Raw genomic sequence first — 23112 nt, 5'->3', positions numbered from 1 at the left:
CTAAAGGTATTTAATCACAGTTACACATTTTTAATGATACTGAGACCTACTCTCTGAGTGCACTTCTCCTCTTAAGAAAGGTTATTTTTTTTTTTCCAATGTAGTGAAATCAGTGGATCAGAAGCCATGAAAAGTTTAAGCTTTTATTGGAGCCAGCTGTTTATTCCCACCAGCAGTACCTGAGAGGGCCATCCTAGCATTCCCTTACCAGTATTGGGTATTATTATACAGCAAATAAGATAAAAAACTTAATAAACTTGATAGGAAAGTGTTACCTTTTAATTTGTATTTCTTAGATCACTAAAAGCTAAGTGGTTTTAAATTTTTTGTTTGCTCCTTTATAGTTAGAGTTTTAAAAATCACTTTCTATTAACTCTCTATTAAGGATATCAACCTTTTGTGGGAAAAATATTTTCTCAGTTTGTTTTCTTTATACTTCTGTGCTTTTTATTTATCTCAGCTTTATTTTTTAAATTGTAGGTAGGTCGATTTGTCTTTTCCTTTATAGTATGAACTTAAACAGTTCATTCTCAAGTATGAAGTTAGTATTTTTATCATTTTAAACTTTTAAATTTATAATTTATCTACCTGGAATTTGTTTTTTCTTTTGCTGTATCTTGATAGTCTAAGTCTCACAATCAGTTAGGCAATATTTTCTTCTTTTTTTTTTGGATTCATCATGCCCATTTATCAAAAGTTTAAATTTCTGTGTGTACTAGGATCTATTTTGGACTGGTTTGCTAATCAAACTTAGATGAATTTATCTGTGTAGTCCCATTTCTTGGGACAAACCATTCCTCTAGAGAAAGTTGAGAAAAAAAATTTTTATATTAAAAATGTTTATTTAAGTTTTGGTAATTCTTTTTTATGGCTACTGCTAAAATTACATTTTCTCAGGCTTTATATCCTCGAGTAGTATAGTATTATTAAATTAAAGAAAAACAAACCAAGAAAGAGAGTGGGTGTGGGTGGTATAACTGATAAACCTTCCTAAGAAGGATCATTTGTTCCTAAGAAAGGGAGAAAATTTTGAAGCCTTTTGAAGGAATGTTTGAGAACATCCTCCATGTGCATGTTGTATAATTTATGGATGGTGTGCAGCTGAGTTAGGCTGCAGTCTTTGCCCTTAGTAGATTGTGTGGACAGTGGGAGTGTTCTTTCTTTCTCCAGTGTCGGTTTAAGGTTGAAGATGTGTTCATTAGAGTTGTAGAGTTTATTGACCTTGAGCCATAATTTGTCTCCATGAGCAAATTGGACCTTTTATTGGTGCCTTGTTTTCTCAGTCATGTTCTGCTTATCATACTTTATCTGAAGGCTTTTATCATATTAACTTTCCTTCTTCAAGAGGAAGAAAGCACAGTTGTATTCTTTAGTAAAAACTATAAATTGGAAAGGTACAAAAGCAACTCTTATCATAGGCTTTTAGCACTAAAATCACAAATTTATAAATCATATTGAGTGTCATTCTTTTACCAGGTGGCTGAGACTCTTGAGGACCATGTTTTTTTGTTTTTGTTTGTTTTTTTCCTCTTCTTCTCCTTCCCCACCCCAGGGATCGATCCCCTCCTGTCTTTAAGTCTACATATCAGTTGTAAAAGTTAACACAAGGGTTATTAAACTGCCATGTTCTCTGTGTAGGTCCCTATGAATTAGGAGTGCTTCCCTCATATCTGCACAAAAATGAGTGTTGAGAGTTTGAGTATTGTTCTTAAAGCTAAATCTATATATACTTTGATAATCAAAGTACTACCTGGCTTTTTTTTTTTTTTTTTTTTTTAGAGGCTTTGGTGTTTGTATAGCTCTTCAGAATTTTTCTGAATAGGGATGTTATTTATGTGTGTTGGATTCAGTGTTTTACGATAAATCTCAATCATTTTGAGATTTGGTGATGCTTTGCTTATAGTCGATTAATAGAAATGTGTACAGTTACTTTTAAGTTTTAAGCATTGGGTCTAGAGCTTCGTTTGCTAAGATGTCTTTAGCTTAGACAATTTCAGTATTCAAGCTGGAAGATGACATCAACTTCTCATAGTTCACCATTGGACAGATGAAAGAATCCGAGGCCCAGAGGTCAGGGGGTTGCCCAGCATCACACTGGTCAAGCTGACACTTGAATCCAGCTATTCTGACATGCACTTAATGACCTTTCTACAGGTAGTGGTGGCTTCTGTCCCTTTTCTTTCTGGTTTATTGATAATGTCTATGTAGTGGGATTTTCTTTCGTTGGGCCTAGTTCATCACTTAACAGGTATCACGACAGCTTCGTGAGGTTTGAGATAGCTGCAATTTATAGATAACAATTTAAATGTCAAGAGAATTTACTTATGGTGCCATTTCTTCCTTGATTTCCGCTTCTTATTTCTCCTCTTATAATCAGTTGACAAATTTTTCTTTTAGCACTTAAATATGTCATCCCAGTGCCTTTGAGCCTTCATGGTTTCTAACGAGAAAGCAGCTGTTAGTCTTATTGAGGATCCCTTGTCTATAACTAGTCACTTTTCTTACTGCTTTCAGTTTTCTGCCTTCACCTCCACCAGTTTGGTTATAGTGTGTCTTGCAGTGAGTCTCTTGAAGTTTATCCTACCTGGAGTTTGTTGACCATTTGGATTTGTAGATTCATATCTTTCCTCAATTTTGGATAGTTTGGGGGCCTTACTTCTTCACATCTTTCTACCTCTTCTCCCTTTTTGTACTCACATAATTTGTTTCTTGGTCCATTTGATGGTATCCCATTAGTTCCTTAGGTTCTGTTCACTTTTCTTAATTCTCTTTATACATGTCCAACTTAGTAAAAATTGTCCTGTTTTCAGGTTCATCAGTTTATTTTTCTGTTTGTTAAAATCTGCTGTAGTACCCCTTCTGGTTTGCTTCAGTTATACTTTTCAGCTCCAGAATATTTATTTGTTTCTTTTTTATAATTTCCATTTCTTTATTTTGTTTATAAATCATTCTTTCTGATTTCTTTTAGTTCTCTGTCCATGTTTTTCTTCAGCTTTTTGAGCATATTTAAGGTTGTTTAAATTTTTGTTGCTTAGTAAGTCCAATGTCTGGGCTTATTCATTGCTGGTTTCAATTTTTGCAAAGACCATGTTACTGGTATATGGTCCCTGAAGTCTGTGTTCCTTAGCCTATGTTCAGCTAGCGTTTTGACCAATATTTCTTTAGATGCCTGGAGCTAAACAAACAAAACACCACCTCACTTTGTCTTTGCATATTCGCTCTGTGACAAGGCACTCTTTCAACATTTAAGTGTTTGCACTGAAGTGAAAGCTAAGTTTTCTAAGGTCCTTTCTGAATGTGCATCTTGCCATGGGCATTTGTAGGTCTTCCTATTTGCCTACTTAAAATGCTTTTGAATGTCCTATTTTCTTTTCCCCAGCTTTTTTTATGGGCTTTATGGAGTCTGTTTTATGTCACAATCATAATCTTTTGCCCCAGGTGTCTATGGGTTGTTAGTTCACCTTGCAGTGGTTTTGAGTAATGCCAATTTTCTTGCCTAAGTTTCAGCGTCTTGTGTCAGCCCTTTAGATAACCTCTTGTCAGATTAGAATAAAACTACATGATAATTTGTGAATAAAGTCTGCCTTGCTCCCTCTAGAACTAGGAACTGGGAATGCAGGCTGCCTTTGTTAAGACTTCTTCCACCTTGGGGGAGGATAGGGCAAGAACAAATACAAACACCCCAAAATTTTGTATTATTTTGAAGTTACCTTTTTTATGATTCAGTGTTCTCTTGTTTGCTGCAAACCTTTGACTTCTTTCCAGAATTCTGACAAATTCTAATAGTTTCTGCTTGTTTTTTGATGTTTTGGCAGAGGGTAGGGGAGTGGGCAGGGAGAAATAGAAGCTTCTTGTCTTGCCATTTTCTCAAGCCTGTTGATACTTCTGAATGAATGGTTGTGGTGGAAGGTCTTTCAAGATTTTAAATAGTCAAGGTGTACATTAGAACCCTCTCTATAATTCAGGGGGTCTGCATAAGGTGAGACCACAATACACCTTTAAACTTACATTAAACAGTTGAGGCTAGTTACGATTTTTCTAATACGCATTGAAATAAATATAGCCGTAATAAATTTAATTGTTCATCCTTGTGCTATCTAAAAATTATATTGTGAACCATCAGTAGGTCATATATCATGCTTTGAGAAATACTTCCTTGCCATAAATGTAGATCTTGGATGGCATTGATAATTTTGCTTCATCAGCTCTTACTATATTCTAGATCAGGCAGGCTACACTGTTACATACATTGTAACAGCCCATTTACTTGTAGGCACTCTGCAATTCATAAATTGTTTGTGTTCTGAAACTTTTTTTGAAATTGGTGCTTTCGATATGGGAATTTTTAAATTAGTGTTATTCATAAGGCTTAAGTTTCCAAGTCACCACAAATGTTACCAATAACTATGTAAAGTAGAAAAGATACTGTTGAGCCAGAAGGGGATTTTGATTAATATATTATATACATGTGCTTTCAGACTTCCAGCGCCCTAGAGGAGCTGGGACTTTAAACCAGTGTGATACATTTGCATTTTGGTTTAGTTTACCTTTTGTTGTTGTTTGTTTTGAATCTCTTTCAAGGATCATAGGAATTGGACCCTCTACTTCTCTTTTCCAGTGGTACCACTTGTTATGCATCCATTATGGAGCATGGCTCACACTATCTTCTCTCTTGTTTCTGCAGTAAACACTTGGCTCTTTATGTCTTTTAAAGGATTTCTTGTTTTTGTTTTTTGTGGTTTTTTTTTTGGTTTTTTTTTTTTTTGCTTTGTTAAGGATAGGGGAAAAATGAGAGTTTAAAACGTGGTTTTTTTTTTTGGTTTTTTTTTTTTTTTTGCTTTGTTAGGGATAGGGGAAAAATGAGAGTTTAAAACCTTTTTTTTCTATTTATACCATTGTACAACAAGGAAAAAATAAGCACATATGTTATGCAAAGGAAGGGCTGCTGCAGAAAACTATAGTTAGTGCATCTTAGGGCAGGTTTGGCTCTTAGTGTGATAGTCTGTAGTGTGACTAAGAGACAGAGGCTTAGGATGCACCTGAGAAGGTGCCAATGCTGAATACAGAGGAGAAGGTGGAAAAGCAGAAGGGGAGCACCTTTTCTGCTTCTGGCTTCTTGCTACAGATGGCCCTGTGAGTGTAGACCTTGTCCTGGATGTAGTGAGAGAACTGGAGATAAGGAAGCTTGATGGAACAAAATGGTGTTTGTTTTCTGTGGGTGCCCCTGGCATGAAGTGGTGGGGGTGGGTTGTGTGCTTGCTCACACATTGGCCCAGTGTCTCTCTTGTTCACCTCTGTATTCTCAGTATTTTGAAACTCCTTGTCGAATGGATAAGTGTCCAGATCAGGTAGATGAACCATTCTTGGCATGGACCTGAGTAGGCAGTGTCACATGTTCAGGGATATAAATTGGCAGTTGGTTTTATTTTACCAATTTGATTCTGCACACACTGTTCACATAGTTTTATAATTAGAATGACTATGCAATTTATCTTTCAAATGGAGGCATGTGAGCAAAAAAAGAAAAAAATTTATGTACTCTAAATATTTTTGACCAAATTTATTGTATGATAGACTTGCAAAATAATTATTCAAAAAACTATTTTCAAAAATTAAATTATCCAGAGAAGCAAACTGCTGTGTATTAAATAATTAAATTGGTCATACACATATAAAAATTAGTAATTATTCTTGGTATATTTTCACATACTTTTGTCATATACTGTGTTACTGATCTTACTCTGTCTTAGGCAAACCAGGACATATGGTTATATTACGTAAATCCATAAAATTAAGCTTTTCTCTAACTTGGATGGTTCTTCCTTTTCTTTTTCCCAATTTGGCCAGCAGAGGAGCTTCTTAATTGGTTTCAGCAATGGTCCACTTAAGTTACTCTTCTCATTTTTATTCCACACGCTACATTTACACAACTCTACTATGTGAGCTAATATGACCCAAGTCTGACCCAGCATTGACCATTTATGAATGTCACTAATGGTCCTGCAGTGATTGTGTGTACCAAAATCATTGGCATGGGAGGGTAGTTGTAAATTTCTGTTTTCTTTCCTAGAGATTTAGATTCAGTAAATCATGGGGAAAGGCTACTAAGTGGGAGATTGAGGTGCTTTTCTATCTCCTTAGTTCATTACCTACTGTTTTCTCCTCCAGTTTCAGTATAACACCACCTGTTGTAGTTCCCCAGTGTCCTATTTAGTGGCCCTGAATGTCTTTTTTCCACATTTCTTCCATCAGCCAGGAAGACAGTTATTGTACATCTTTGAATTGAAATTATATTTATTGCTTTTTTATTCCATTTTTCTATAAGACTGAGCATCTTGTGATAGCAGGGTCTAGGTCTCATAACTAACCTGAAACTCATGGAGACTGTTTAGTGATGATTGTAGGTATAAAATTCAAGACAAGGATCTTTCCATTGTTCCTCTTTGTCATGAGCTGAAAATTAAAAGTGCATCAAAGTAGGATTTGTGTGTCACTTCATGTAGCTCATTGTATATAAGAAGTTCTGCTTTGAAAGCATCAGTTTTCTCCAAGATTAATCAGTGTGGTGATTTCTAACTGAGAGTATCATTTTAATTTCAGACTTTTAATGTGCTTTAGAAAGTATGAAAAACACCTCCTTTAAGAACCACTGCTTTATTTTAAAACACATTAGCAACTGTATCTTTCTACAACCAGGATAGGACTCAACAATGAAGGCTGGAAGATGCTGGAATCCTCCAGCTCTCTGGGGATAGAATCAGGAACTGTCAGCAGGAGTTCTCAAGTTTTTTCTGCATCTCAGGATTGATACAGGAATGGTTAGAAAAGATCTGCCAAAGCTTTTCTGAGAGTTCATGCCAATTGGACGTGTCTCACACTTTTAATTAAGATCTGGTAGAAGTCAGGTAATGACCAGTGTTGAAACTGGACTTTTCTTTTTTATATATTAAATTTATTGGGATAACATTGGCTTAAAAACATTATATTGCTTATAATATTGAAGTTTAGTAAAATTTAGCCATAATTACCTATTATTCTTTGAAATAATGATAGGCTTTCTACAGAAACAATTATAATCTTTATAAGGCAGGATTTTGTTTTGGCAGGGGTTGCGGTAGCCGGGTCCATTGTATGATACCCCAAGGTCTAGAACAGCGTCTGGCAAATAGTAGGCACTCAGTATTTGTTTAAGAATTAATGAACTTTGTAGTAAAGTTCGAATACAGTGAAATGATTCTTTGATGCTTCAAATTTTTTTTCCTATGGCACTTTTCTGCAGAAATTGGGGAGTTTTGTAAAAACCTTAAATAGTCAGAATTACCTGATGCTCTTTCCCAGTCAGTTTGAAATCAGTTGCTGGTACCTAGAGTCAGATGCATGCCTCCTGTTACAGATTTGAAAATGTTCCTTTTTTAAATAATTTATTTAAATTAGTTTCAAGTATACAGTACATTGGTTAGACATCTATGTTGTTCATAAAACCATCTCCCCTATTGCTCTCTCCCTCCCCTGGCCCTCCACTTTCCCATCATATTAATGCTAACTGTATTCCCTCTGCTGTGCTCCCCATCCCCGTGCCCAACTATCAACTACTAATTTGTACTTCTTTAACCCTTCCCCCTATTCTCCCAACCCCCCAACCCCCCTCCCCTTTGTCCGTCACCGAATTATCCACTATATTTTTGAGTCTGCTTTTGATTAGTTTGTTCTTTTTGTTCCTTAGATACTGCACATAAGTGAAATTCTATGGTATTTATCTTTCTCTGTCTTACTTATTTCACTTAGCATAATAACCTCTAGGTCCATCCATGTCATTACAAATGGTAAGATTTCATTTTTTTTTTTAATGGCTGAGTAATATTCCATTGTATATATGAACCATAATTTCTTTATCCAATCATCTGTTGATAGGCACTTAGGTTGCTTCCATATCTTGGCTATTGTAAATTGTGCTGCCATGAATATTGGAGTGCATAGATCTTAGTGAATTATTGTTTTGGTTTTCTTTGGATAAATACCCAGAAGTGCAATTGCTGGGTCCAAAGGTATATCCAGAAAATGTTCTTTTTAACAAATGCATAAATGAGCCAGCATATGAGAACTACGTACGTCTTGTTTGGAATGGCAACACTGAAGGTCTTCCAGGCAGGAAGGAATCCTCAAACTGGTCTGCCAACCTGAATTTTTTCATTCAATTCAATGAAAAGGCAGATATTTTGCTCAGGAGAGGAATTCTTTCTAGAGAGTAATAAATAGTACAGGACAATTTTAGTTGTGTGACTGTTTTTAGCTTCCCGATGGTTTGTGTTTTACTCTTTATTTGATTTTTAGAATGTACTTACCTTTAAGCTTCAGTTGTATGATGGCAATTTGAGGTGGTTGCCTAAGGTTTCTCTGGGAAACCCCTTAGGACACCCATGCAGTTTGGCCTGTTTTGTGAAGGTGATAGGGGCAAAGAGCAAAAGAATTGCATATATAGGATATTTGAAACATGGTTTGTTTTGTTAATAATATTTGACTAATTTTCTTAAACATTTCTTATGTAACAGCAAAGATGAAAAAGATAGTACTTTACATTAAAAAAAAAAAATGAAATCTTACCATTTGCAACAACGTGGATGGACCTAGAAGGTATTATGTTAAGTGAAATAAGTCAGACAGAAAAAGACAAATACCATAAAATCTCATTTATATGCAGAACAAAATAAATGAACAGACAAAACAGAAACAGAGTCATAGATACAGAGAACAAACTGATGGTTTCCAGATGGGAGTTGGAATTTAGAAGTCTGAGTAAAAAGGTGAAGGAATTAAGCAGTACAAATTGGCGGTTATAAACTAGTCACAGGGATGTAAAGTACAGCATAGGGAATATAATCAATAATATTGTAATAAATATGGATAGTGCCAGGTGCATAGTAGACTAATTGGGATCACTTCATAGATTATATGAATGTCTAACTACTATGCTGTACACCTGAAACATAAAATAATACTGAGTGTCAACTGTAATTGAAAAAAAGGGTTTAAAAAGCCAGTATTTTAATATATCGGGCCCCACTTGTCACTAACTTGTGTCAGTTGTTTTTATTGATTAAATTTTAGATTTAACTATGTTTACTTTAGAAAAGAGGTCTTATTTAAATGTCTTGATTTGTTTGCGGACATCTAGATTAAAGTCATTTTGCTTTCGTTCATAATCCTTTAAATTCCTCTAGTCAGGTGTCAGTGTTTCTTAAAATCAACAGATGCGTAAAGCACCATTGTATTGGTGAGTGTGGGGGCTTTGTAATGGTGTTGAAGCTTGTTAAAAATGTGGAGTGATAGGCAAGTTACTAAAACAGATAATACTGATTTGGGGCAAAATGAATCTTTATGAAAGCATACATTAGCAGTTATCTGCCAAGTATAAACGCTTTTTGAGGGTAACAGAATTATTATAAATAGGATGCTATAGAAAGTAAGGTCAGTGTTGAACAGAATGATATTTATGCAGGTTTTTTTTTTTTTTTCCCAAAGATTTAAAAAATCTCAAGCATGATATGTTACTTATGAATTTATTTGAGGCAGCCATTTAAATAAGTGTTTGTATTTCTTATTAAGTAAGTGTTCTTACTGTTTTTCCTCACTTCAGTGTTTTGGAACATAAACTTCACTGTTCAAAGAACTTCGTCTATTTAATTTATTTTTAACGTTTAATATAAAATTTCCCCCAAATGGTAAAATTAGTCATGTCAGAACGAAATCCTTCTCCCCAAGTTTAAGCAGTGAGATAATTCCTATTTATTTTACATCTGCTGTGTGCCAGACATTTAAAAGTTCACGGGATTGCAGCAGAAAACAAAACATGAACTTCGTGCCCTCATGAAATTCACAGGTAGACTCAGCAGGATCAAGAAATAAAACTGCCATGATCACTGGGGTGCTGGTGCTAAGAACTCAGAAAAAAACAAGCAGGGAAAGGGGATAGGACTTGGGAGAGGGTTACAAAAGAAGCCCTGCCACAATACAGAGTGTATTGGCTGGGTGACTTAAGGTCAGTCATTTAACTCTGGAACCTGTGTTCTCACGAATAAATTGCTAAAAATAGTACATGTTCAACCTACTCTATAGGATTGTGTGGGTAAAAGGAATATTATTAGTAAAAAGCCTTTATAAATAGTGCGTGTGATGATAAATGTTAACTTTTCTTTAGTATTAGCTTATTTATTAATCTTCACAATAATGCTACAGGTTAAGTGCCATTATTGTGATTCTTTCCTTGATTAATTCTGCAGATAGTTACTGAGTGTTTGTGTGCCAGGTAGTAGGGATATAGCTAGGTTTTAAATAGACAAAAAAACCTTCTTACCTCATTCTAGTTGAAGTATGGTTGAAGAGATGTGGAGTTTAGTACCTTTCACAATTGCTGTGTGTTATATTTTATTGAAAAGTCCAGTTTGGTGATCTTTTGTTAACCAGAAAAGAGTTTATATTTTAGTCAAAAAATTTATATTTTAGTAAAGGTTGTGATAAGAAACACAATGTAATTTTTTTTTCCATTAATGGTTTAGGGGTCACTTAAAATAGTAATTTGTAAGTATCCATTTTAAAAGTATTACTGGAGTTCCTTTCCTTATAAAAATTTTATAGTTCTAAATTTGTAAGTGTTCAATGAGAACACTAAATTTAATAAATTTTGTGATGACAGTGTAGATCAGGAAATAGAAATGAAATATATCATATGATAATTAAAAGCAGTTAGTCAGATTGTGAAAACCACAAACAGAATTTAGCTAAGCTGATGAAATGCTGGCTGGTAAATGAGGTTAGTTCTCCCTTTGGGAGAGTGGAGAGAGATGGCTACAAATGATTTGGGTACTTAATAAAAATTTTTAGGAGTTAAAACATCATTTGAAAAAATGAGTAATTTGCAGTAATAGGCAATACAGAGTTCTTCATTGAATTAACAAGTAGAAAATCCTGCTTTTGCTTACCAGAGGAAAAATAGTAGGTATCAAGCAATGTTTTAATGGCTAGTTCAGACTGAGTATTTGGGTCTATGGCTTGTTAAGACTGACTGACTAGGATTTGTGATTTAATCTTAGGCCCTTAAAGGTTTCGGGCGGCAAGCGATGTGCCCTCACTGACACAGACAAAATCTTGACATTGTTTTGGGGAGGTACCTCCATGGATGACAGTTACAGCACTTTCTTAGACAGATCGACATAGTTCCCTCTTGTTCACTTTCAAAACAAAAAACATCATATTTGTTAGAAAGTAATTTGAGCCCACCATTCCCAAGCTCTGTTGCTCATTACATAACCTTAGGCAAGTCACTCAACTTGTATGATACCTTTAGTTTTCTCATCTGTAAAATGGATATAACAGGATTGTGGGACTCAAGCGAGGTGATCCATATTAAAGACTTAACCCAGGGCCTGGCACATAGGTATATGAAGTGCTTGATTATTATTAGCTATCATTACTGATATAGGTGAAGATTTTTCTTAGAAGAAGCATGAGTCTGCCATTCAAAAGGTTGAGTTCTCCTTTTGGGTTAGGAGTGAGTCTTTGCATTGTCTTCACTGTGGCAGGCAAGATTTACAGCACTTCTTCCTATTTTGTGGGTGCAAGAAGCTAGAGTCTGGGGGTTGTCTCTAGGTAGGGGGTCTTAGAGAAGGTAGAAACCTAGAGATCATTTGCTCGTGCGAACATACATACCACAGCCACCCACTCAGTGACCCCCTACTAAGCAGGAAACCAGGGATTCCTTTTAACTCTTCACTGCCTTTGAGGATGCATTGTATCTACCCGCTGCTTGGTAAAAATTCTTCTGGGCAATCTCTGATATTGACAGGCCTAAGAATGTGGCTCTGAATATATTCAGACTTTCTCATCCTTATTTCATTAGAAGCATATAGCTGTCATTGTTCATATTTAGCCATGAGAAACTAATGATCATATTTGGAAAATGATACCCGGACAGCGGTGTTGAAACGACCAACCAGCGATTGAAATGATACCTTTTCTAGCACAGTCCCCCTACTTTTACTTTTACCTTTACTTTTTGATATAACCAGGCCAGTTTCTTTGTCAAATGTCTTAGTTCTGGATTTATCTAATTGTTTTCTTATGGTGTTTTGTTACTTATTTCTCTACCCTTGCACTTCCTGTAAATTGGAAGTTTAGGTTAATGTCTAGCTCTTTTGTGCTGTCCCACATCCTGTCACCAGGCCCACAGTGGCAGCTTGTCCCATTGGTGGATGCCGTGTTTGTTGATTTGGGTAGTGGTGTCTCCATTTTGAAGGGGTGCATTCCCCCTGATCTTAGTAGATAACGTGGCAAGGTGACATGGCACCACGTAGAAATCCCGTTTCCATTAATGTTTCAACATGTGAGTTTAGCATCCACCGATGGTCCTTGCAGAATCTTCAGTGAGTGTTACAGTGTGATTTCCTAATTCTGTCATTTCTTGTATATATAGTAGGTAGGATTATTTTGTAAAGAAGAGTTTTCTCATAAATGGGTAAGCTACAATTCCTCCTAGAAAGGTAGGACTTAATTTTTTTTTACCAATTTTCAAAGTTTAGATTTGGTGTAAAAGTTACCTTCACTGGTGATAAGTGAGGGTTTAATTTTGTGTGTGTGTGTGTCATTGTGGACTTTTGATTTTTACTCAGTGATTCTGATAAAGTAATTTTTGTTTGGATTGTCCAAAGGGCCAGTGGGAACCCTTTCTTGTAGGTTCCTTTATTCTTTTGACATCTTCCTCCCCACCAATAGTAGTCTTTGAGTTTTTCCTTGCATTTGGTACAGTGAGACAGCACCGACTCTCCTAATACTTCCCCATATGATTGATGGGAGTACTAATTATAGATAACTTTACTTAGTATTTACTGTATGTCAGGTACTGCTTTAAAAGTATTACTACATTCAGACTTAATACCAGCCCTGCCTGAGGATGAGTTTTTTTTTTTTTTTTTTCCTGTAAAATGAGCACACCAAAGTTCAGAGCGGTGAAGTGAGGGCAATGTGACTTCTCTAGAACCAGCTGTGAAATGGCAAAGCCTGAATCTGAATCCATACTTCCAATTCAGGCCTCCAAACTCATGTTACCAGTTGCAGTTGGATCATATTACCTGCCTCCCCCTTGCAGTACCAAGGATAGTTCTAGAGAAGCCTTGGAATGTTCTCTAATTAGCTTAACTCCTTTCTTGCTTCAAATCCTCAATTACTGCATTTACTCTACATCCTGCCTTTTTCCTTCCAGTATCCATATTCCTGTCAGAGGGGTCTTTCTTTCTTCCATTTTTTTTTTTTTTTTTTAAAGGCAAATATCACTTTTGCTTACAGGATAAACTCCAGCCTCTTGCATGGCACACTGGCTCTTTTAAGATTTGTTCTCCGAGCTAGCTTCTGGCCTTTCCACTCAAAACACCTGCAGGTACAGAACAGAACAGCTTGCAGAAACCCTGTTTGTGCTCTTCTGTGCCTTTGCATACCTTGTTTCTTCACCTTGGAATCCTCCTCTGATTTTCGTGTTGTTGTTTTTTTTTAAGTCATCACAGATGGGCATCTCCTGGAAATGTGTTTTCCTGATTCTTGGTATAAGGTTTCCCTGCTCCCAGTGTTCTTCCTGGAATTTCTCCTAAGTTGCAACTCGCTGTGTGCACGTGGCCCCCTCCAGCAGGCCACTGGAGGGCAGAGCTGTGCCTTACCCATCCATCTCTGCAGCCCAGTTCTTCCAGCCAACAAATAAAGTGTTAACTCCCAGCACTAGTGCTCAGCACATAAAAACCCTTGATATACATTTGAGCAGATGAATTTCTCCTCCTCACTGAAATTGTGGCTTGGATTAAATAAGAATCCAAGCGAACACCATCTTGCCCGGTGTAGCTCAGGGCTCATCTTCTTTAAGACGTTTTTCCTCATTATCCCAATTTTTCTAAAATCTCAGCATCCCCAGTTTACGGTGTTCTCAAATGGTGAAATGGTAAGCCACTTGGAATAAAATACCAGGCAGTCTCATGGCTCTTTGTGAGTAGAAAAGTGCTTCCAAGACTGGCAGCTGAAAGCTGGTCTCATTTAGCATTTATATAATTAAAAGGTAAGTTCTGACCTATTAGTGGCAGCCCAAGGAGGATTTAGTTCTAGTTCCAAGAGCCTATAACCTCCAAAGTCTGTACCCCTCGGGGTATATGTAGCAGGGAGATGCCTGAAGCACCTCTTCACTGATTTGTTTGATGTTCTTTGGTCACTTGTCTTAAAAGCTAGCTAAAATTAAGGGAAGGGCAAGTCTAATGAGGCCTCTGATAATCATCAGCCAAGACTCATGTAGAGAGGGCTAAGGCTGAAATTTGACAAGATCTGGTTGCAGTCATTAGATACATGGAGAAAGTAAATATGAGCTTATTTACCAAATACTGGAATTCTGGACCTAGTCTTTATACAGACAAGACTAGTTTAAGATTAAATGAAAGAAAATAATTATTTCATGGATAATAAGCTTAGGATTTTAGATTGACTGTATAGATAGATTGAAGGATGGTTTATATAAATTAACTGATCCACAATGGAGTCTGAAGAAAGTACCAGTGAAAGTCCAGTATCTAACCCTTTGGTAAAGTAATTTACCCTTTTCTCTATTAATGTCCTCTTATCTCAGCAGTTTTTGACTTATTTAAACTATGGGTCCATTCTGAAATCTGCCAAAAAGGCATGTACTCTCCACCTAGAAAATTAACACATGTGCATCTGCAGAATTTTTCCATATAGCTTTTTTATCTCCTGAGGAGAAAGGCCAGAGAAGTCACAAACCCATCTGAAAATTATTTGTGGACTATTTTTTCAAACGTTTTCTTGACCACAGCCCACAGTGAGAAATATATTTTGTATCACATCTTACTATACACATATGTAAGAACATTAAATGTGAAGTTTCAAAGAACATTAATCCTACTATAAGCAACATAATTGTTCTAGTTCATTTTATAAAAGGTCATCAATAGAATTGATTTTATGACACATTAATGAGTCTTTACCTGCAATTAGAATAAAAAATAACTCCACTTGCAGAGTAGCCAAGTTTTAGAACCATTGCTTTATCCTGGTCAAGTGCAGTATTAGAGTGTCTCCTCTTCACACATAGTTTTTATGCTCATTGTCTGTCTGTTAAGAAAGATAGGTTGGGCCTGGCTAAATGCTTACCTTGAACAGTTAGAAGAAAAGAGTTACAATTTAATGTCTGACAGATTAAGAATACTGAGATCTGAACTACGTTACTCATATAGATTGTAGGAATCTCACATTCTCAAGTGAGCATGCATCCTTCGTGTTCACAAACTCATATATAAAGAACATCAAGGTGTAGCAGTGAACAAGATAACTCCTGCCTTCTAGTAGAGAAGCTAGGCAACAAATAAGATTATAAAATAAAATATGTAGTATGTCCGATTGTGATAAATTCCAAGAAGAGAAAGATAAAGCGAAAAGGAGGATATGATGTGTTGAGATACAGTTCGAAATTTTAGGTACCATAGCTTGGGTCTTAACTTTGTTGAGAAAGTGACTTTTGAGTAAAAATCTAAAGGAAGTGAGAGAGTTAACTTAACCATCAGGTATTCAAGGAAAGAGCTTTAGAGGCAAAGGCAACAGGAAGTGCAAAGGCCCTGAGTGAGAAAGTGCGTGATGTGTGGGAGGAGCCTCAAAGCTCTCCGCTATCAGGAGAGGACTGAGGGGGCACCATTGGAGGGCTTAAGCGGAGGTAACCTAAAGGTGTCAAGGACTGAAGCAGGGAGACATGTGGTGGTGACATGGACCAGGATGATGACTGCGGGAACATTGAAAGGTGCTTGAAAAGACTGAATGTGGATGTGAGAGAAAAGAGCAGAAGAGGAGTTGGTGACTGAGTTGGGAACCTGGATGGGGAACAATGCAGGTGGGATCAGTTGGGGGTTGTGGGAACATTAGGAGCTCTGGGGTAGATGAGATTTGAGATGACTTTTACACCTGATTGGAAAGGTCAAGAAGATTTTAGGTTCTCAATTTATAATTTTCATACATTTCCTCATTATAGTTTGAAAGAGGAACACCGAACTTTTTCTGACAAATACAGATATGATATTTTTGTACATGCAATCGTATCAGCCACCCTGGAAAGTCTCCTGAGTTGAGAGAATAATGAATTTAACAGAAAAGCACCTTTTCTCCACATCTCCTCAGTCATATGTGGTTCATTATAATAGTATAGAATCTTTTCCAATCAGAAAAAAATAATTTAAAAAACGGTAAAAATATACATCACGCAAAATTTGCCACCTTAATAATTTTTTCTGTACAGTTTAATGACATTAAGTACATTTACATTGTTGTGCTAACCATCACCATCATTCATCTTCAGAACTTAAGAAACGTAAAATTTTGTGCTTAAAATAAATCTCTCTCCCCAGTAGTATCTTAAGAAGTATCCCAATTATCATGAAAAATGTCTATGTATAAAATAGTTTCACATATATGAGACTAAATATTTTAAAGCTGCTGTAAATGTTACTCTAAGGGAAGACTTCTCTACTTAAGGCTAACCTAACTGAAGATTCTTGAAAAATATGTCTAATGGACTTAACAGACTCCACTTTTTTCTGATAACTTTCCCTGTAGCAAACTTAGACCTTCTTTGCAGCTTTGTTGGTCTTCTAAATCCCTTTAAATTAAGGTAGCGTGTTTAGATAATTTTTGTTGCCTGTTTGATATGCGCGAATGCTTTCTAAAAGTCTCCTGGTTGGTAAATCCTGGGAGATGACTTGTTCACACAATTTTACTTATTTATTGATTCTTTCTATTTCAATAAAATCTGTCATTAGATTCAAGAATTTTTCTTTCTCCTTTCCCTGCTCCCCCTCTTTCTTTCTTCCATCTTTTTTTTTTTGCTTCTTAAAAAGTCCTGTTAAGACTTGTCTCATCAAACTTTATAGGGATTCTGATGTTTGTTGCTTCTCCTTGAACTCTTTCTGAGGAAATTCAGTCAGCTTTTGTTGATACTTATCATGCCTGTTTAGAAGAAAGACCACCTCTCTGGTGAAATAGCATGGTTTAAAGGTGCAGATTTGTCTCTCCATTCAATCTAAAGATTTGTCCACTTCGTGAATCAGCTTATTTACTTATTTTTACGGATTGCACTGCCTCAAAGCTCTTTGCATCCTTCACTGTTTTCCATGCCATTCAAAATTGTGCTTTATTTTTTAATGCAAAAACTTCACCTAGAAGCCTCATTCATTCACTTTCTTTTCTGACTCCTATTTCAAAATACGCTCCTTGTCCAAAGTGAGACTGATTTCTTCCTTCTTCCTTCATATAAAAATAGCTTTGGTTTTTGTATTTTAAAAACTATACTTACATAGAAAATTCAGGTAGTAAAGTAAGTTACACCAAAGATGGGGAAACTCTTGTAAAATCTAAGTCAGCCTGGAACACTCTGTTTTATTAATCATTCTTCCCAGTTATCTCCTTATTCATATGTAATAATGGATAACGTAAATTCAGTTTCAGTAGGTGACAGACACCAAAATGCTTTACACCTTCACACATCAGTAACTTCTCACAGCAACCCCTAAAGGTAGATACACTGTTATCTGGCTACCCAGCTGTGGAGTCTAAGTAGCCTGCCAAGACCACATGGAGCCTGGTAGGGTGAACACTAGGCCTAGCTGGCCTCTGTCTGTGGAATTCCCGGCTTTGTGGCAGTATATATACATATCATATGTGTTTTTCTGTGACCTTTTTTTAAATTCAAGGATACGTTGGAATTCTTTGAATATTTGTATACAGACTTAAAATTTATTGCCATCAGCATAAAAGTAGAGTGTGTAGACTTTGGAATTGGACTGCTTAGGTTTAACTAGGACTGCTGCAGTTTCTCTTCCTCTGTAAAAACAGGGTGATAGATATGATTTATCTCATAAGGTTTTGCAAGAATTAAATGTGTTAATACACGTAAAGAACTTAAAACAGCAGTTGTCAAATAAGCACTTGGTAAATGCTGATTACTTACTAGTTAATAGTATGTTAAATGCCAGTTCCATGATCTATCCTTAGATCATTCTTATCTTATTTACCAGTGATTTCATTTGTTAGAGTACTTTCAGAATAGTACTAGAGTTAAGAGTACATTTATACATATTTTATTGTTATGTTATTTCTTTAAGCATTGTTTATGGTAAGGTTTTTGTTTGATTTGGTTTGGTTTGGTGGCTAGTGTCTTGTTATGCTTTCCTTAATGAGTTCTACTTTGTGATGTTTTCAGTGAGCCACACAATAGAAGTCACAATTGAAGGTGTGGACTACAACAGACAGGTAATTTTATTGCAAATGTGAGCTTAATTATGAGAATTGTGTTCTTTATAAGGGAAGATTGATTTAATGGTGGCTGCCTTCTCTGTGACTATTACATAAAAGGCCAGTTTTACTCTTGTTATTAGGTAATTACATTATTTTGATTAGTGCTAGTTCTGCAAACTTGCATTTTAGGGACTCTGCCTTATTTAGAAGATAGTTTTCTTATTTTTAGATGCCCCATTTACAGAGAGCTTTTTAAAATTTAAGTTAGGCATTTGCTGAATGAAAGTATCTGTTTGCCAGCGCCACCCCTTCTGTCTCCTTGCTCTTTGTCCTCAACACTGCACTGTGAGTGCAGGTAGCAAACTAAAATTCTGAATCACTGTCTCAGGGCCAGACTGATAATATGCTTTTCATAGACATAAAATTTATAAGAATCTCAATAAGTTTATGCTTCCTGGTTTGTTTGTCTTTTTAACTACAGCCTTAGTGTTTTATTACACATGTATAATGCATATGATTATTATTGCCACTCTTGCCAACCATATTCTCCTCCCTGTCTCCCTGTACCCTACTATATTGGAGCTTATGTTAGTGGTTCATGATATTGTAACGTGCAGCAGGTGTTAGCATATGAGTGATGAGTTTTCAGTTAGAGCTCGTTACCGATAATCTGAATAGTATAAGGGGTGGGATTAATTAATTAACAACAGTTATTTATTTCTCCAATGCAGAGGACCTAAAAGTATAAAACAATTAAAATATATAAATGTAATAGAAAATAATTCTATGAGCAAAATGTTATGTATGTTAAATGTTATGTATGTATGGTCACCATATGACTGAGCTAGGGCTGTTGGCCAGAGCTTGGCCATGTTTGAGCTCTCCCTCCCTGCATCAGATTCCTTTGAAGACCAAGAGGGCCAGAGCATCATGGTTCACCTTTGCTCAAGTAGTAGGAAGGGACTTGTGGGATAGGAAAGGGAAATTTACATCTTAAGACATAGCCCGTGTTTTATGTAATATGTCCAAGAATATGTTTTCATTAGTAAAGCTATTTCTATATTATGTCAAAGATATTTTAATTTTATGGGATTGCTCTTTAAAGAGTAAATAGAAAAGGTTGCTTCCTAGCGTCCTTGAAAACTATTATGTTCTGTTGGGTTTGTTAGTATTGTGCTCTTTATAAGTGGCTCCCTGGTGTTCATTTGTCTTCAGTTTTACTCCTCCACTTACAAAGGTGAACCATGATGCTCTGGCCCTCTTGGTCTTCAAAGGAATCTGTTGCAGGGAGGGAGAGCTCAAACATGGCCAAGGTCTGGCCAACAGCCCTAGCTCAGACCTTTAAGCACCTGGGTTACAAGGTGCGTGAGTTTGGTTAAGTTATCTTGACTATCTCCTGAAAATTCAGCAGCCAACAGAAAATGTATGTTCTGTATTAAATCACAGAAAGTAAGAGAACCCCTGGGAACCAGAGACAAAAATAACTGTTGAGTGCCGGATAGCCCTCCTTGAGTTACCAAGCAGGTTTGTGTGTGTGCCTGGTCTGTTTTGTTGTTGTTCCAACAACTCTGATTGAACAAACTCTAGGGTGAAAAGTAAAAAGTCCCCCTTCCCTGTAATTACATCTGATCCCTGATATAGCCTGTGTATATTAGCTTTGAAAGGAATGTTTTGTGTCTTCTGTTCTTGTGGGGTGGGGGTTGAGAGGGAGTGGGAGTGTTTACTCTGATTTTGGTTTTAAGCCTATAATGTAGGCCTTATGCCCATGACTAAGACACTAGTTCCACCTGGTATACTAATCCAGTGTATACTAATTATTTTTACTCCAGCCATATAAATGTAAAACCCACAGTAAATAGTATTATATCCACTCAAACAGTATTCTCTGCAACTAAGTCAGTTTGGAGCTGTAAACATGAGCTAATAAAAATAAAGATCTCAAAGTTCTCTATCTTTAGGGGCAAGCCAGTTAATACATTTGAATACCTACTGTCGGGCAGTGTGCTAACTATACAGACTTTTCATTTCAGGACAGTTACTTAATTTGCTTAGTTTATAATTCCTAGGCCATTTGATCATTTATAGCAGAAGTTCTGTGGCAGTAATCTTTGAAATTATCTATGGCAGCTCTCTGGTTTAACTTGGTACTCAAGACCTGGCAGTTCTCAGCCTAGTCAGTGTTTGTTAGTTTGAGCAAGAAATCATTTCAGATGGATTACTTTATTTCATATCAAAAATAGGAAAAGTTGAGTCAGGTGATTCCTTGTTTTCGGAGTACAAAAATCAGTTTTACTCTAAGATCTTATAAAGAATGATCCTCCCAAAGGAAGTAGCAGCAACTAGGTATTGCTTGCTGTTTACATTTAGTGGCATTCTTAAACAAATAACCCTAGCTTTGATGCAACCTCTTCTTTTTTGCAAAATGTTAATTCCCATAAGTGTGAGGTTATAAAGGGTTGTTCCTTAGAAAGCTGTTTTGTGTCACATCTAAATTAGGAAAACATTAATGCTTTTTCAGATTTTTATAGCTATGTGAAACATATTTAATGCAGAACTCTATCTCAGATTGACTTGGTTTTTAACATCTGTGTTAGGATAAACTTAGATCCCACTTCCTTGCCTCGTGTTGGCCCCAAGGCCTTGTTGCAAGCCAGAGAAGGTCCAAGTTAAGGCAATATGTGTTTCAGAAGAGAGAACAGAGGGACTAGAGAATAATATTGGAAGAGATTATGGCTAGGAAGATACTGTTACTGAGTTTTTTTAAGTCCTCAAATTGAATATACTAAAACCCAAGCAAAATTAAATCCAGACCTAGATAGAATAAAGTGCAGAACACCAAAGGCAAAGAAGAGCTTGAAAGCACAGTGGGAGAAAGACAATACCTATGAAAGATCAACAGTGCCACTGACTACAGACTTTGACAGCAATCCCTGAAGCCAGTAGGTGGAGCTGAGAAAACAGCTGCCAGCCTAGAATACTTTAATGTGTAAAATATCGTTCAAGAAACGAAATGGACACTTTCAGACAAACAGGTACTGAAAATTTTGTCACTGGTAGACTCTCGCTAAAAGGATTACCAAAATCTGTTCTTTCAAAAGAAGAAATTGAGCCCAGAAAGGCATGGAATATAAAAGTCGATTGGTAAGCAAAGGAATTGGAAATAGCAAGTAAACTCACATTAGTTGTATAACAGTAATAGTAGTGTTGCTAATTTTGGCTAATAATAAAATACAACTGAAATTTGTACCAAGAATAAGAATATAGGTAATCAGGAGTAATGTTTTATCTTTTTATAATTTTGGAGGATGGAAATAACTTTACATTTTAATAAAACATAAGCATGTTAAAGATTTAAGGGATCCACTAAAAAACAAATTATAGGAAAGAAGAGGAAAAGAACAATAGAAAAAGCAAGGGTAAATAGGTCGACATGATCAAAATAAATATCAGTAACAAATATGTTTAATTACAATAGGTAAAAAGAAGATGGCATGTCAGTTAAAGGTCAGATTGGATAATACATAATTTTCAGGAGCAAACATGGTCATTTTATAGTGATAAAAAATAATTCTCCATGAAATTAATTTTAAACTACATGCCTTTGATAACATAGCTTCAAAATATGGAAGACAAAGCTGATGTAATTTCAGATCTACAGTCAGTGGGAATTGTTAAATGAGTCCTCCATAAATAACTAGTGGATTAAGCAGAGAGAAATTAGAAAGGTTAGAAGATTTTCGTAGCTAGAGTTTTGTTTGAGCTAGTGAATATAAAGAACTCTCCCTTTAATAAGTAGGTACGTTATTCTAAAATGCAAGAGACGTTTCAAAAACTGTCCACACAACTATGCCACAAAGCAGCAGATATTAGCAATATTAAATACTATGTTCTCTGATCATAATGTATTAAATTAGAAACTGAATTTTTAATTTAGTGATTTTTGAAAATTTGAAAATTTTCTAAATAACTTCTAGGTCAATGAAGAAATCATATGGAATTAAGAACACCTAGAAGTGAATGGTTATTAAAAATTTTTAAATGAGTTAAGTATCCAACCTTACAAGTTAAAGAACAGAAAAAATAAAAAAGAAAGGAATAAGAGATAATAGAAAGTTGCCCCAAAACAAGGATGTAGTCCCAAAAGTTAGTTCTTCGAAAAAGCATGAAATGTGCAGTTTGTAAAGGATGAGAAACATGATTTAAATAAACTGCGGTAGGAATTAGAAGGAGCAGATCACGTCTGTAGGTACAACAAGTATTTTAAAAGTAAGAAAACTACAGACAATTATGTGCCAAAAGTGTTAGATGCTGTAATACTTTTGCCGAACAATCTCAGAGTCTAGAGGCTTTGGCTAGAAATAGATGATAAAATTTATTGAAGGGTCTAGGAGTTCTCAAACTGGGAACACAGCTAGGCAAAAACTTAGAAATGTTCCAAAGAAGAAAGAAAAGTTCTTATAGTAAAAAGTACATTCTTGAGAATCATCAGTCCTTCATTCTTAGCCCTAGGATTGATCTAGGGCAGGAATTAGTCAGATGTCAGATGGTCTGGATAATGGATGTCAGGTGAATGTAAATGTAAGTCCTTCAGAGGATAATCAGGTGGTCTGGATAGGTGAGCCCTCACAGGGGTAATCAAAGGGTTATCTGGAGGTTCAGATGTATATCCAGGCATTGTTGCAGGATTGGAAAGTTCAAAAATAGTTTAAGTTCCCAGGCTAGTTAGAACAAGAATGGAGTCTTCCTCATGCCTCAGCATTCATAATGTTAATAATTCTATCGTGGTTAGAGTGACTT

General features: G+C 36.0%; 1 protein-coding gene across 3 annotated transcripts in view; it reads left to right on the top strand.

The window, feature by feature from the left end:
* The window catches only part of CDYL (chromodomain Y like), a 166345-nt gene that overhangs the window by 42319 nt on the left and 100914 nt on the right, over nt 1–23112 (top strand). The window contains exon 1 of one of the 3 annotated variants that reach the window (XM_025044925.1): nt 18308–18330. The exons of the other annotated variants lie outside the window; for them this stretch is intronic. The gene's annotated coding sequence lies outside the window, so the exon portion shown is untranslated. Of the gene's footprint in view, nt 1–18307; nt 18331–23112 lie in introns of those variants that run through there. 3 annotated transcript variants of the gene reach the window in all.

Source organism: Pteropus alecto, unplaced genomic scaffold (genome assembly GCF_000325575.1).
Source record: "Pteropus alecto unplaced genomic scaffold, ASM32557v1 scaffold121, whole genome shotgun sequence".
Lineage (NCBI taxonomy): Eukaryota > Metazoa > Chordata > Mammalia > Chiroptera > Pteropodidae > Pteropus > Pteropus alecto.
Note: the sequence above shows the minus strand (reverse complement) of the source record. Positions and strands in the feature narration are given on the sequence as shown.